Here is a 15,743-nt window from a genome sequence, read left to right on the forward strand (position 1 = left end):
CAATGCAAAAAAAAAAAAAAAAGTGATACAAGATTTGGATCTGAGAGTATTCTAATGAATGCAGAAAAGCCAGTACATTTCCCACTTTTAAAGATTACAACGTGTGAGCACAGAGATTACCAAACAGAAGAAGCCTGCTTTGAGATCACATGGACTAATGTATTTGTTCACCCTGCAGGAAACCACCACGAAACATCTCTGGGAGATGAGGAAAATTGAAAATTAATTTTTCATCAAATTTCAGTGCAAACATGAACCTTGTTTTCCCTTACACACAAACCCCTTTCTGAAGCCAGTTCCATGACCTGCACTTAGTGTATTTTGCCTCCTTCTCCTTAACTCCACACACCTGAGCTGTCAGACTGCTCATGGTTCCTCTTCTCTCTGCCAGGCTGGCTCCAGCCCAGGAGCTCAGCACTGCACCCAGGGCACAGGGCTGCAGGTGACAGGGGCTGGGGCACAACCAGAGCAGGAGCCCACGTGCCAGCAGCAGGGAACTGCTGAAGCACCCCCTAAGTAATTCCTGAGGTTACAGAAACAGTTCATAACACTACCCAGCACATATTACAGCAAACATTAAAAATTAATATCAATAATAAATTGACTAAGAGTGTTTTCCTAATACATAGCAGAAAAAGGAATTGCCAGATGCAGATAAAGCCAAGGTAGGTTTAATAACCTCATTAAAATAAGCTATCTAGTGCCAAACTCCTAAAGCACAGATATTTCTTTGTGACAACAAGGAGAAACTGATAATGAGCAACAAACTAAAGGAAGAGGCTGACACAAGATCCTCTGTGACTGCAAAATGTAAAGCACAGCTCCTTATGGCTGAATGGCATCTGCAGGGTCAGTTACCCAACCTGCTCTGGCTAATCACGTTTCCTGGGGCAGGAATAAGTTCTGAAGAGAATATGATGAGCACAACTTACTACTGGGATCATGGTTTATGTGCAAGTACCAAAGGAAGCTCAACAGTGATTCAGAGAATCTCAAGGAAAACACAGATTTTTGAAAAGGAAACAAGCTGAAACCTGTTGGATCCCCAAAGGATATCATTATGGAACACAGATTTAAATCATTAACTAATGAGTAATCATACACTAGCTATATACTTCTTTTGTATGCAATGTTAAGATAAAATAAAACTGTTGTTGTAAAGATTATTTCTCCCACATTACAAGGATGCTCACATAGACCATTATTTTGTTGAAGCAGTAAAACAAAAAGTTTTGCTCTTTCTCCTTGTACTTATTAGATTTAGAGGCACAAGAGAGGTCAAGTTTGTGGCTTATGTAAGAACAGACATTCTTCAAAAAGCCCCTGTATGACCATGTAACATGTTTCACTTTTTTATTTTAGTTTTTTTTTTTTTTTTTTTTTTTTAATTACAATGAATATGCATACAGGTGTACAAGTGCTGAAGAGAAAGGCAAGAATGTATTTGTACATGAAATATTTTTTCTGACATACAGGTTTTTTCTGGACTGCCTGGACAATGGCTAATCCCGTCTCAAATATGAAAGGAAAAATATGGTATTAATGAACTTCTTAAAGTAATAAGAAGAAAAATAATGGCCAAAAAAGAGTTAACTACTAGTACTGTTCAACACTGCTAGTATTACAGATCTTCTTGCAAATCCTGCATGAGAATAGGGTCATTAGGAAACATTAATAATTTTCTCTGACACAATTCTTGAAACACATCACTATTCCCTGGAACCATCACCTCTGCTGAGGCTGCTGCTCACACGGTAAAGCAATTTATTATATTCTGCTAAAACACTGCTGCTAAAACACAGCTCCACAGCTGAATGTGTGGCAGCTTCCCTGCACCTGATGCACAGAGGTCCCCACTCACTTTGCACTGAAGTTACGTGTCACCAGCCAGATGAGAGGGGCAGAAGATTTAAAGTCTGCCTTTTGTTTTCCCACAGGATATTTAAGACAACTTTGTGCAGCAAACCCAGCGTTCAGTCACTACTGGAGGCAAAGTACAGCTGCCTCAATGCTTGGGTCAGCAGAACAGAGACTTCCCTAAACTTCTCTCTACAGGGCCAGAAAACAGGCTGAGAACACTCCCCTGCATGCCTGGATCCTGCAGCTTTTTGCTGCAATAGGACACAAGGTGTTTATTCTCAATGTTGTATTTCAGATCCCAGTTCAAGCTGCTGGCTCACTGAAGAGCAGAGTCCTGTGCTGCAGTTTGGTGACCGTCCCCATCAGTCTGCCTGCAGCCACCCCTGGGCGTGCCAGCCTTTTTCTGAGGCGAGCTGTGCCTGCCAGCCAAGACACTCATCCATCTCTGCTGTCCCTGCCAGCTGCAGTGTGGTGGCATTAGAGCTGTGTCCTAGATTGCAAGGCAAGATGTATTCAGTTGCCATCTGTTGGAGGTGTGGCCGTTATCTTCTGTTAATTGGGCGGTTTTCTTTATCTCTTCCACAAACCACTCCTCTCCCCCAGGGAGCCATCTGCTGATAATGGGCCATTGAATGCCACTGTGTGACTGATAAGAACTGTAACATCCCACTGTGAGATGCTCTGCCCAGAGGGAGGAGCCAAGCATTCCTACCTGGATATAATCTTGAGTTTCTGGAACACCAGCATGGCTTTTTCTGCACTGGATTTCCCAGAGGAACAGCTGCCTCTTTCACTGCAGGAAGACTGCACCATTTTCTACAGGATCACGGCTCCAACAGAACCACACCTGACACTCCAGGAGGGTTGCAGCCATAATTCCCAATTGCACCACTGCCAACACCCTGACCAACAGAGTGTGAAGTTGTATTCTGACTCTGTCATTGTTGTTTTGGTTCACTGCATTGTTTATTTTATCTTTTTATTTTCTTCCCTAATAAAGAACTGTTATTCCTGCTCCCATATTTTTGCCTGAGAGCCCCTTAATTTCAAATTTATAACAATTTGGAGGGAGGGCGTCTATTCCCCCTTCCATTTCAGGGGAGGCTCCTGCCTTCCTTAGCAGACCCCTGTCTTTGCAAAGCAAGATGAGCTGACACTCTGGCATGTCCTGCTAGAACCACGCTTTTCCAGGAGCTGATAGCTTTGCTATCTCAAATTGAACAAGGCCAAAGCTCAAAAATATAAATTGTCATTCCTCCAGTCCTCTAAATAAAGCAAGCTCCCCACAAAAATGACAGATTCTGTTCCAGTTTGACAATACATCTGTGTCTTAAATGTTTTCTAGGTACTTTCGGGCCCTGTTTTGCCCTCTGAAAAGCAGGCAAAAATTTCCCTGTAGATGCCACGTCTGCCTCTCTGACACACCACTCAGAACATCTGAAGGCAGTTCAAACATTACTTCTGCAATTTAGAGGCACACTGCAACACGCTGTTACACAAACACTGCAACTTGTGATTCAGGTCAAATACACTTGAAAGTCTATTTTTATGCAGCTTGACAACATATAGAAGAACTGACTTCTCTTACATTCCACCCCCCCCCCCCAAAAAAAAAAAAAAAACCAACCAAACAGTGAGTTCTGCATTACAGTATCATTTTGAAGTATATCTTCTCCATATCTTTAGAGAACATTTTAGATACTTGTTCTACTCCCTTTTCAGACGCATTTCACAGATGTTTCACAAATGTTCAGGAGCTAAGAGGTATTGACTGAGTTCCTCTAACTGCTAAAAAAGCCACAGGTCCTTAAACAGTCCCTTAAAGAAATCTCAGGTCTCCACAGGGAGATGCACACACCAGGGTGGTGAAGAGAATGCACACAACCTGCTGCAGGTATGGTTTTCCATAAGAGAATAAGTACATATTTTAAAAAACATAATTATCAGAACATGTCTGAAAAATGAAAGTTACAGTGGTTACTGTACTCATCATTTGAAGTTTTGCAAGTCTCTGATAAATCTCTCCTCTAAGAGTAACCAAACACAAGAAGTACTGATGAGTTATTGAAACTTGGATTTTTCTTGTTATTTTATAAAGTTCAGCATCTGTTTTCAATGTGAATCTGGACAAGATAAAAGCAGGTAGGTATTACTTAGCACTTTCTCAAAGAGTCCATAAGTGCTTAATAAAAGATAACCCACTTTCTTGCTTATTGTAATTTCAAAATAATGTTTAAAAATGCAATTTTAAGCAAACAATTTAAAAAATAAATTTTTAAATAAATGCCAAATTCAAGAGACATTTGTACAAAGTTGGTTTAGCAAAAATATAATTTCCTTTTAAAATCAATTTCCTTTTGTTTTCTTTTTAAAATTTTTCCCACATAACTGTTACTGACCTCAAAACCTCCAAAACAGTTGAGAGTTCACAAGCATAACCCATACTTGGAAGGATTTGCCTTTCTTAGGGATTTTCATTGTGTGGCTTCTGATTAAAGTTGGGAGGAAAGAAATTGCATGGAGACTGGTATTTTATTAGAGCTGCTGTATAATTAGATCTCTACAGTTTTATTTGCAAAATGTCATGCAAAAAGAAAAGGAAGGGCACTGAACAAAGTTACCAGTCATACAAAAATTACTTAATATCAAAACATCAGTGACTTAATTCAATTTGAAGCATTATTACTTGACTCTGATACACTCCAGTATGTAATACTACTCCTAATTTTGTACATTTTATCTATAAAGAGTGCTCTGGGACTGAAGTCAAGATGCTTACACAGTGCCTATTGCAGGCTAAATGCTTTCCCATTCTTATTTGCATAACAAGAGAAAAAAAGAAAATTTGATTTAAGGAGGAAGAAAGCAACCGAAAACTTCTGTCTGTGCATATATATGAGAATACAGGTTTTATTCACAGAATCACAGAGTGAACTAGGTTGGAAAAGACCTTTGAGATCATCAAGTCCAACCTATGATCTATCACCTCCTCATCAACTAAACCATGGCACTGAGTGCCACGTTCAGGCTTTTTTAAACATGTCCAGGGTTGGCGACTCCACCACCTCCCTGGGCACAAGATGATTCCAGCGTGCAGTCACTCAGTGAAGAATTTTCTCCCAATGTCAAACCTAAACTTCCCCTGGCACAGCTTGAGACTCTGTCCTCTGGTTCTGTCAGTGCTGCCTGGAGAAAGAGCCCAACCCCACCTGAGCACAACCACCTTTCAGGGAGCTGTAGAGTGATAAGGTCACCCCTGAGTCTCCTTTTCTCCAGACTAATCAACCCCAGCTCCCTCAGTTGTTCCTCACAGCACTTGTGTTCCAAGCCTCTCGCCAGCCTTGTTGCCTTCTCTGGACATGTTCAAGCATCTCAATGTCCTTCCTAAACTGAGGGGCCAGAACAGGACACAGCACTCGAGGTGTGACCTCACCAGTACCAAAGACCTCCCTGCTCCTGCTGGCCACACCATTCCTGATCCAGGCCAGGAGCCATTGGCCTTCCTGGCCACCTGGGCACACTGCTGGCTCGTGTTCAGCTGGCTGTTGACCAGGACCTCCAGGTCCCTTTCTGCCTGGGCACTGCCAACCACTCTGTCCCCAGTCGGTAGCGCTGCAGGGGTTGTTGTGGCCAATGGGCAGGACTCAGCATGTGGACTTATAAAACTTCATCCTATTGAACTCTGCCCATCCATCCAGGTCTCTCTGCAGAGCTCTCCTACCTTCCAAAAGATCAACACACAATCCCATCTTAGTGTCGTCTGCAGATTTACTGGTCGTGGACTCAGCCCCCTCATCCATGTGGTCAATAAAAACCTGGAACAGAGCTGGCCCAGCACAGAGCCCTGGGGGACACCACTGGTGCCTGTCCCCAGCTGGGTGCAGCACCCTCACCACCACTCTCTGGGCCTGCCCTGCAGCCAGTTCTGAGCCCAGCACAGAGCGCTCCTGGCCCAGCCATGGGCTGCAGCTTTTCAGGAATGTGCTGTGGGACAGCACCAAAGGCCTTGCTGAAGTTCAGGTGGACAACACCTTCGTGAGAAAAGGAAAAAAAAAAATCTCAAGTCCTCATTTTCCTCATTCCTTTCTTCAATATTGTTTAACACAAAATTTACATAAAAATTAAGATAGTGTTTAGAATTTTTTTTTGAGTCTCTATACTCCTGCTGAAGTTACAACCTTATACAATATGTTAATTTACATAGCAACCACCAACCACTTAACACAAATGGGATAAATATTATGCTGAAGATTAACTGAACTACAAAGGAAAAAAAAAAAGACCCCAGTTTTGTGCAAATTTGAGTAGAATTAAAACAAACAAAAAAAGTCAGAGGATGAAGAGTTTATGCTGTTAAACACTGAACTATATTAGATTTTCCTAAATGTTCTTGCTTTAGAAAATGCTAACTTGTCAGGACCTGTAAGTGCATTTATTTCCCAAATTTAGGATAAAACTTCAGAATTCAGAGGACCTTTTTCCCCTCCCTATCCCTCCCCTTCCTGATCCCGTTTATCTTCACCCCTTCGTAAATCCAGTACTCAAAACTGAACCATCCATGGCCCTTCAAGAAATTCTTCACTTTCTATACCAACAATGTGTTTACAACCTCTTTGCTTCAAATCAGGGAAAGTCTTCCACTAACTTAGTTCTAGAAACTCTCAATCTGGTTTTCACAAAATATAAACTGGAAAAGCATGATGGTTATTTAAAAAAAAATTATAATGACAAGTTTCAAAGATCCTAGTCTGATAAATTAAACTAACTTATAAACAAGATCTTGTGGCATTCTTTGGACGAGGGAAAACAGCTGTAACAGTTTTGGTTCTGAGCACAGATTCAGGATGCAATTGGAAACAAATAATACCACTTTAGGCTCTTGTTTATGTTTCTTTTGGTTTAAGTGAGAGGAACTTAAACATGACATTCTGAGTCCCCAGGTAATTAATTCTAATCAGCCACCCGCCTCCTCTGTCTGTTGACATCCCATATACAGTGGTGGTTATTGAAATAGGCACTCAAGGAAACAAAGTTATGCTCAGAGTGTATCCAGCCACCCACCTGGCTCACACAGAGCTCTCAGGGCTGAAACTGAGATAGAAATAAAAAAAAAAAATAAACAAATCAAACAATTCTGTATTAGCATTACAGGAGTCACATGCCTGTATCTTGTCAGTGCACTGTTTAAGATCAAGCCATAAAAGCTGGCAGGCTGATGAGGTTTTCCTATGATTTTTGTTACTCGAGAGAGAATGAATTTTACTATGCCTAGGAAACAGGTTTCTCCCAGGGAGTGGCATTCACTGCACTGCTCTGCTCTGCAAAAACCCTGGGCCACTCCCATGTGAGATTTTCTACAGTGCACAGACACCTGCCCTGAATGCTCCCTGCTGCAGTCACTGCCAGCTCCTCACTTGGACTCTCCAGCTTTGAGCTCTCACTGTGTCCCCTCCAGCAGGGACAGCACCCAGCCAGTAACAAAACTGGAAGGACAAAAGTGGCCCTGCTGTGGTGTTAGTTGGTAAAAAGAAAAGCTTTCCCTAAGAGGCACTTTTCTTTAGTTCAATGACCTACATTAAAAAAAAAAAAAAAATACAGAAGTGAGTTGATAAATCATCCCCAGGTCTGCTTTTTTTTTTTTTTTTTTTTTTTTTTTTTTTTTTTTGGTGAAAAATGAAAGAAGTGCCAGGATGGGTAACTTCAAATGGAAAGGAAAACAGACTGGAAAACATGAATTCACCCTCAACATTTTCATGCTGCTGCTTCTCCTCTGTCAAAAATATTCAATTCAATCAACATTATATACTTCTAGCATAAACATAAATCAATGCCAAGACATTCTGGCTTTGTTTTCAGACATGATATTTTAATAAGAAATACATAAATAGAATTAAAGATTCCACCTTTTTTTCAGGTTATCTGTTGCCATTTCTAGCCCTTCCTAAGCCATTTTGCTGCAGTTTGTGGAAGACAGGGAGTCTGTGCAGCTCTTGGGCTAACAGAAGACGTTGAAAGACAGGGAAAAGAAAATCTAAAGTGAGATGCACACAGGCAAAATTAGCTTCCTCCTCTTACAGAAAGCAGAAAAGATAGAGAGGTAGCACATAAGAAAACCTCTATGAAAAGTAGTTTGGCAGTTTGCTCCTGTCCAGGAGCTAGATTGGCAATAAGTCACTTATGTTTTAACACCAGGCAGCAGCAGCCTGAGTCTGGAGATGCAGAGTTTTTAGAATCCACTGCAGCTGCTGACAACTCAGGCAGTGAAATCGGATTACTTCAGTCATGGAGATGCCCCTGCTGCTGCACACACACCTGGGGACAGGAGCTGCTGCCTGTACACGGCACCATTTGTGCCACAACATCCCTGAGGGACTTGCCAGAATGAAGTGAAGTGTGGGGAGTGACTCAAACAGCTCCAGTTTTCTCTGAGAGGGAAACATTCAAATTGTTTCATATAGGAAATCAATAAAGAAACAAACAAAACAACCTCAGAAAGCAAAAAATATCAGCAAAGGCAGAGCTGGTCTGTCAGTTCACTGGCCACTGCTGTGCCATGGTTATCAGCCCTGGAATGACACTCGAGGGTTGGTAACAAATTCATTAGTTGTGGAGCTAATGAAAAAGAATGGGGTAAGGGTGTTGAAGACTTCATTTAGATTTTAAGCCCTTTTTGACTTCACCTCCGATTCCTTCATAAAGGAACTTTGGAGAATAGGCTTCTACTTCTATATCTGTTCCTACAGTGCCTCCCATCTCACACCCTCCTCAATCTGAATTTATCTAGCACATTTTCCTCTTCATTCAATATAGGCTATTGCTGAGCCCAAACATGGTGACTGATCTCTTCTGTCTTACTTCTATTCCCCAAATTCTTGGGCTCCCAAGATCATCACCAGCTGCCTGACATTCCAGCCTCTGACACAAGCAATTTTCCAGACCCATCACATCTCTACTATGTCTAACTTCTATAACATCACCTCTGAGAGAGTCTCTTCCTTTTTATTAGCAAAATGTTGATGATACTCTCTTTACACATATAAAATCCTGCAGCACCCTATTAGGTGGGAAACACAACCTGACATATTCATTAATGTGGGATTTGAAAAAAAAAAGAGGCTCTTAGAACAATTTCTCTACCACTAACTGACTTCTTATCATTACCATCCTTGCCCTGTTCTTCCCTACAATTCTTTTTCTCTTGAAATACAGCCCTGCATCCCCTCAGGCCCTGGGGTTGAGCCTCTGTCTGTAATGTCACACAGAATGTCCTTGGGTGCTCTTCTGGGACCTGCCTCTGCAAATGGGAGGCTCAGAGGCTGCATCATCCCTGCAGGGCTGCAGCTCCATCCTGGAGAGCCAACGTGAAAGGAACAAAGAGCAATAAAGAGAGGAAAATGTGAAGGAAGACAATCCAAAAGGCTGCAGACTCATGGCATTTGGTTTGGATCTTGAAATTAGCAATTGCCTCTGGAAGCTTTGGGCAAATGGCTATTTCCAGGTATTACAAATGATGAATAATGTTGTGCTGTGTTTGCATTGGGTTTAGTGGATAATTTGACAAGTTTATTGCTTCTGTGGTTTAAGAGACCAAAATATTATGGAACTTCACATCCAAGGTATTTAATCATAAACCAAAGCAACTAAAACTGCAAAGCAAGGGAAGACAACATAGCTAATGCTAAGCTTCAAGATAAAAGATGAAAACTGTTATAGTTACCAATTAACATTTAGATTGCCTGTACAAAGGGATGCCATAAATCCCCACACCTCAGGTACAATAATTCCTTTTAATATCTCATTGTATCACTGCCAAAAGACTGTCTCGATGCTGTGCACCATTTCAAGGCACATTTGTGCATTTTTTGGTTTCCAATGAGTATTGATGCACATAAATGACATCAGTCAATGTTTCCTCATAATCCAGCTAACCCACAGTCAGCTTTTCCTCACAGAACCTCTCCCAGAAGAAGCAGAGGCAGCTAAAGTTCTACTGAGCATCACTCCAAAGGAGAGGCACCAATTTAATGGCACTGAGTAAATTCAATGATGTTAATGGAAATAGATAATTTCCCACAATTCTATCCTAAGTTCTACATAATGCATCCATAAATCTCAGCTGCAGCCTGTACTGAAAGCAGAATATGGCTTTGCCTAGAAACTGTGTTGTGAGCTCACTAAACCTGTGAGGGAATATTCGAAAAGCTTTTCCACTGGCTTTTTTTTTTTTTTTTTTTTTTTTTTTTTTTTTTTTTTTGGGTCTCTATCAGGTATTTGGCATTGCAACAAAAGTGCTACTCTGAGCAATTTTTAGTTACAATACAAAATAATTGGACCTTCCTGTCAGGGAATTTCTTGTTGGAAGTTTTATCCTAAAATCCTGCAGCATGGTTTGAAAGACAACTAATCTGAAAAAGGGTTACCTTATTAACTAAAAGAGCACCGTATTTTATTTCTTGGTTTTGCACAATCTTGCATTTGACATATAGATACAGACAATTTTATTTTTAAATACAAAACAAAAATTAAGAATTCCTAACAAACAAAAATCCAACCAGACAAAAACAACACCACAAACACAAACTTTAGGAATTCCAAATTGGTAACCAATTAATCCCTTTGCACTCACAGTCAGCATTTTCACAACAAAATAACTCAAGGGGTCAGAAATATTGCTCTCACTGTTTTCAATTACCTGTACATGTGACCCTCAACAAAAAAAAAGAAGCCAGACAGCTCCTCGGAGTTCAGTTTCTGGGAGAAAAATAAAAAGATGGGACCCAACCAGAAAAAAAAATGCAGATGAGAGCAATAAGATGAGCAGGCTGAAAATGTGAGTCACAAGGAAAAAGTAGGAGAGCTGAACACAGAAAGGAGCAGAGCAGATGAGTGTTGTGCTTCGAATCCATGAAGGATTGCTGCAGAAGAAAAGGGGAGATGTTTTCTAAGACCACTTCTGTGAGGAGCAAATGAATCCAGTTCTGCAAAAGGGAGCTGCAGGGACAGTGGGGCAGGGAAAGGTGGGCTGGGTGCTCTCAGAGGTTGGAGATTTTAAGAAGATATTGGGTAAGTACCTATTAAAGATGACACAGGTGAGGTAAGTGCTTCAGACCTCTTCCAGCCTTGTATTTACATGATTTCTGGGAAATTATGTCAGGAAACACTTCATCCCTCAGCTGAACTCAGGTTTGTAGGTGCAATTGCTCCAGATTTCTGCCTTAAGCTGGATTTCTCTGTACATTTGCCTGTTGCCAGAGAAGCTTAGATGAGCCTACTCAGACCTGACAAAGCAGATATCTGATGCAGGAAGCTCTGATATCAAATATGATGAGAGTTTAATCAGGAAGTCTGCCTAAGATTCTGCAGCAATTAAACCCTACATGAAATCATCTTCAGTGAAATAACCCAGTTGCTCATAGAAACTTGTAGGTTTTTTAAGGATGCCTGTTAGGCATCAAAAGAGAAAAAGTTAAAAACTGCAAGGCATGAAAACATAAAACTGAAAATATCTTAAGCATCAATCTTACACATTTCATTTTGGAATGGGTCTCTGCTACTGAAGAGCCCACAAGAATAAAACTAATAAACAAAATAAGAACCTAACTGTATATCTGTACTAGCAACTCAAAGAGATCAAGTCTCAGAGATTTTTGTGGTCTTTGGGACTTGTCAGGTACTTTGAACGTAAATTGATATGCTTGTATGCACGCAAATTGATAAAATATAATCAAGGAACCTAATTCAAAACAACAAAATTCTGACTTTTTCCCGATCTCTGTATCTTGTTATGACAGGAAAATAGCAAAGTCATGTTACTTCTAAGTAGCTGGAAGAGTCTGTGATGCTCTAGCACATTCAGTTTTCCAGAGCTGTAAGCTAACATTGATGCAAGCAGAGAATTTAACAAACACTATCAGCAAGGGAGGCTCACCAGGACAGGGCACAACTGAGTGCTTGTTGGTTTTTTGTTTGTTCATTTGTTTGGTTTGGGTTTTTCACTAAAGCATTGACAGATAAAGAAGCTGATTTGTTTGTGGTCTCCTTGGTTTTCTGTGAAAGAGCTTCTAAGGACACTCTGATATCTGCCCCACTACAAGAACCTTGTGTTGAACTCTCTGTGGAAAGCAGATCCACACAATGCAACAAAAATCAGAGTTCAGAAGACTCAGAAATAAAACCTAATACTGGCAGTTGCCAATAGTCACAGAAATAGTGACAGAAAGAGTGACAATAGTTGCCAATAGGTAAGGGGAACATCGAGCTACAGTTTCCAAGAGCTTGGGGAAGTTGAGCACTTTCTTGGAGAGTTCTTTGAATGTTCTAATTTTTTTCTTAAGAATCATTTGCCCAGATGATAAGCAAAACTCAACTGTTTCCATATCAATGACTGGATTAAAATCAAGAATAAATTTATAAAAATAATTTATCCGCTATGTCTGCATAACTAATTCCTGATATTAGTCAGGAATTACTGATTTATTAAGTTTGCTGGCCTTGCTCTTGCTGATGTAAGCAAAACCAAAATCTGACAAGAGACATTTGGGCTAGCTTTGCTTCCAGTGCAGAGCTTTGTTTTCTGAAACATTTGTTCCATTTTTGGCAATAATTATGGTAGGCTTTACAGCAGATAGTTATTGTAACTAATTTGTACTTACATGACTAATTATGAATGAGAAGAATGCTGCTTACAGTTCTCTCTCACATCTGGGGAAGACTAGAAGCACAACAGCAGCTGTCTGGATGCTGCCATGAATTTGTTGCTGTTTATTCACTGAATGCTGATTCTTTTCTCTCCCGATAAAAGATCTCATGCAGCCTCATCCACCTCCCATCACCCTGCATCACTGCTGGGATGAATTACTGAGCAGGCAAATCCCATTCACTTGACAAAGATAGCAAACAAAATAACTGCTGAATGCATGTGGATATCTTCACACTGATCAATACACACACAAACTCCTGACTACCTCGTACTGAAACCTTGCTTTTGGTTTCTTCCTTCCTCCATAAGTTCACGTGGAATCAATTATCTCATCTCACCTGCCAGAAAAAAACTTTGGGGCAAAATGGTTGGGATAAAATGATTGTTTAATTGTCTAAGCAATAAAACCCAATAAAAAACCCCAGCACATTGTCACAGCTAAGTTTGACAGTCCCAAAACACTGATGTTTGACAGTCCAAATTCAAAACTTGAAGATGTTATTGGGATGCAATAATTAAGTACCTTTCTGAAATATTTTTACAGTGTTGTTGTTTTTTTTTTTTCTCTTGGAGATTTTAATTTCATTTTTAGTTCATTTCTCTTGGTAGAAGGGTAGAAAGAATTAGGTAAATACTTTCTCAAATCCTCAATTTATAATAAATATAAATTTAAAATGTACTATCCAAAGCATTTCACACCACAGACACAACTACACTTAAAAAGGAATATGTTAGCATTGGGTTTGTTTCTGTGTTCAAGGTAATCAACACCACCCCCACTAACCCCACACCACATTTTGAACTTCTGGCAGAGAAAACAAACAATAGCTTTGAACTACACAACTTTAGAACAATTAAGCTGTATGAACAATATGGAATGTTTTTCTAAAGCACTTCAGAAAATGACTATTATTGAACCTACAGTCTTTGAGGCTGTAATTCAAGTCCTACAATTCCAGCCACACAGCTCAGCTCAGGTCAAAAGGAACAAGTCAAGCTGACAGAAAGCAAGTTGATGAATTCTTACATGATTTTTCAACACAGACACAGATGGACAAGAATAAAAACCACTATAAAATATAATACTTCTGTGCTACTGTTTCTGAGGTAAACATCAACTTTTCTTGCTGTTACTGTCTTTCACAGGTTACCATATTCTCACAAATTTTAATTTATCAGGTTTTCTAGCTCCCAATCTCTTTCCTGCATCCATTATATTAGGCAATAGCATCAATTTATTGCCTGTGAGAACTGTGCAAGAAAAAACCAAAACCAGCCATTTTTAAAAAAAAAATCCCTTAACAATCCTATTAAGTGAATTGCATAATGCAAAATCAGAAAAAACAGGCTGAGGCTTTAAAAGTTGACTCCAGTGAAAGGCACTTTGGAGAAACTTTCTCACTGTACCATTACCAACACAGCTAATTTTTTATTCAGATTTCAGAATCTCAGATTTTAGGGTTCCACATTGCAGGGAACTTAAAAGAATCGAGATTACCCAACCAAATAAAATATTAAGTTGAAAACTGAGGACTTGTTGCATTTTAGGTTTTTTTTTCAAGTGTACTGTGACTGTAGTATTCTCTAATGACTGAGGACAAGTAATGACCTTCAGCTGAAATCTCAGATATAAAAAGCTTTGCATCTTTTTCTTATTTCCACAGGATCTAAAAGCCCCAGTCAGTTGAACCAGGGCTCTCTGGTGATTTTTCCCACCTGTGTCTTCTTTCCCATGGAATACCCAGGCAGAAGGACAGCAGTGGTCACCACCAGCTCTGCATTCTCCTCCCTCCATCCCTCACAGCTTTCCCCCATGCTGGAATGTGGATGCCCAGGGGGCAGGAGCAGATCTGCTGCACCCCTGACACAACCTCAGACAGGCCAGGACCCTGCTCCAGATCAGGGAATATTTCCCAGCACTCCAAAGTTAAACCAACATTATCTCCCCTGTCTAAAGAAGGAGGATGGAATCCCTTCCCTGGGCAATCACTAAGAGCAAACTGAGGGGACACAACTGTCAATGTTTGTCAATTATTTTTCCAGATTTGTGGGGGTTTTTGTGGCTGTCCCCTGGATTCTGTCCATTTGGACTCCAGATTGATTGTGCTGTCACATCATGCTTGCTCAGAGTCTGCAAACAGCACATTTTCCATCATTGTATTCCACTAGTTTCCATTATTCCAGCATTTCAATTTTCTCCTAATTCATGGCATGCAAATGAGACCTCAAGTTTCTCAAGAAACAAAACTGAACAAACACAGACTTAGCACGAAGGGAGACAAGTACTTAGACCTTTTTTATCTTTTTCATCCTGAGATAAACTGTCAGACAACCAGAATTTCTAGTGTGATATGAGGAATCCACAGGGGAAACTGAAGCACTGACATACAAAAACCACAGGGTTTCTCAACTCCAGCTTGTGTGAAACAGCATCACATTCTGGGCCCAGAAGCATTATATACCCCCAGCACATATTAGAGAAGTCAACAAATCTAAAGCCTTCTAAAACTAGAATGAATAGACACTTAAACTTGTAATTTCCTCTACTTTTAAGTATTTGCAAAAATTGTTTCACCCTAACACAGGATTAAGGCTTCGTATTCACAGAGCACAATATCAAGTGTTTTTACCTCTGTTTTACAGTCACTGTCCAGGCAGCCAGGTACTGCTGTAAAACAGTTTCTTTGGCCTGAGGCTAATAGGATGGCATTGCTCCCTGCTGTGTTTACAGAAACATTAGAAAAAGAATGTGTACTGATTATTTAAAAACAGCTCCAACCTGCATCATCTCTTCTGCGTGATGGAATCTTTAGAAATGTACCTGTCTGTACAAGGTACACGTACCTGTCTGTGCAGAAGCTCTGGCTGAAGCCACTTCCTCTCCTGCACATTAAGGGATTATGTTTGTTCCAGTCCTCTAGGAGTGTCCTCTGGTCATCAGCATGTCACAGCAATTTCAGAAGCAGAATTCCTGCCACAGCCTGCAGAGGCAGAAGAATCTGTGCAAGATTATCTTAAATTACAATAAACCAAAGCACTGAAGCAAACAGAAGAGAGCAGCCTTTGGTGCTCCCCTGGCCAGACCCTGCACAGAGCAGCATCTTCCACCCCAGCCAGGCACAGCACAGAGCTGATCAGTCATGGCTTTTAATCTATCACTGCCCCAGGGCTTTCTTTTCCCTGA

The sequence above is a fragment of the Lonchura striata genome, chromosome 11, assembly GCF_050655825.1.
Source record: "Lonchura striata isolate lonStrDom1 chromosome 11, ASM5065582v1, whole genome shotgun sequence".
Taxonomy (NCBI): Eukaryota; Metazoa; Chordata; class Aves; order Passeriformes; family Estrildidae; genus Lonchura; species Lonchura striata.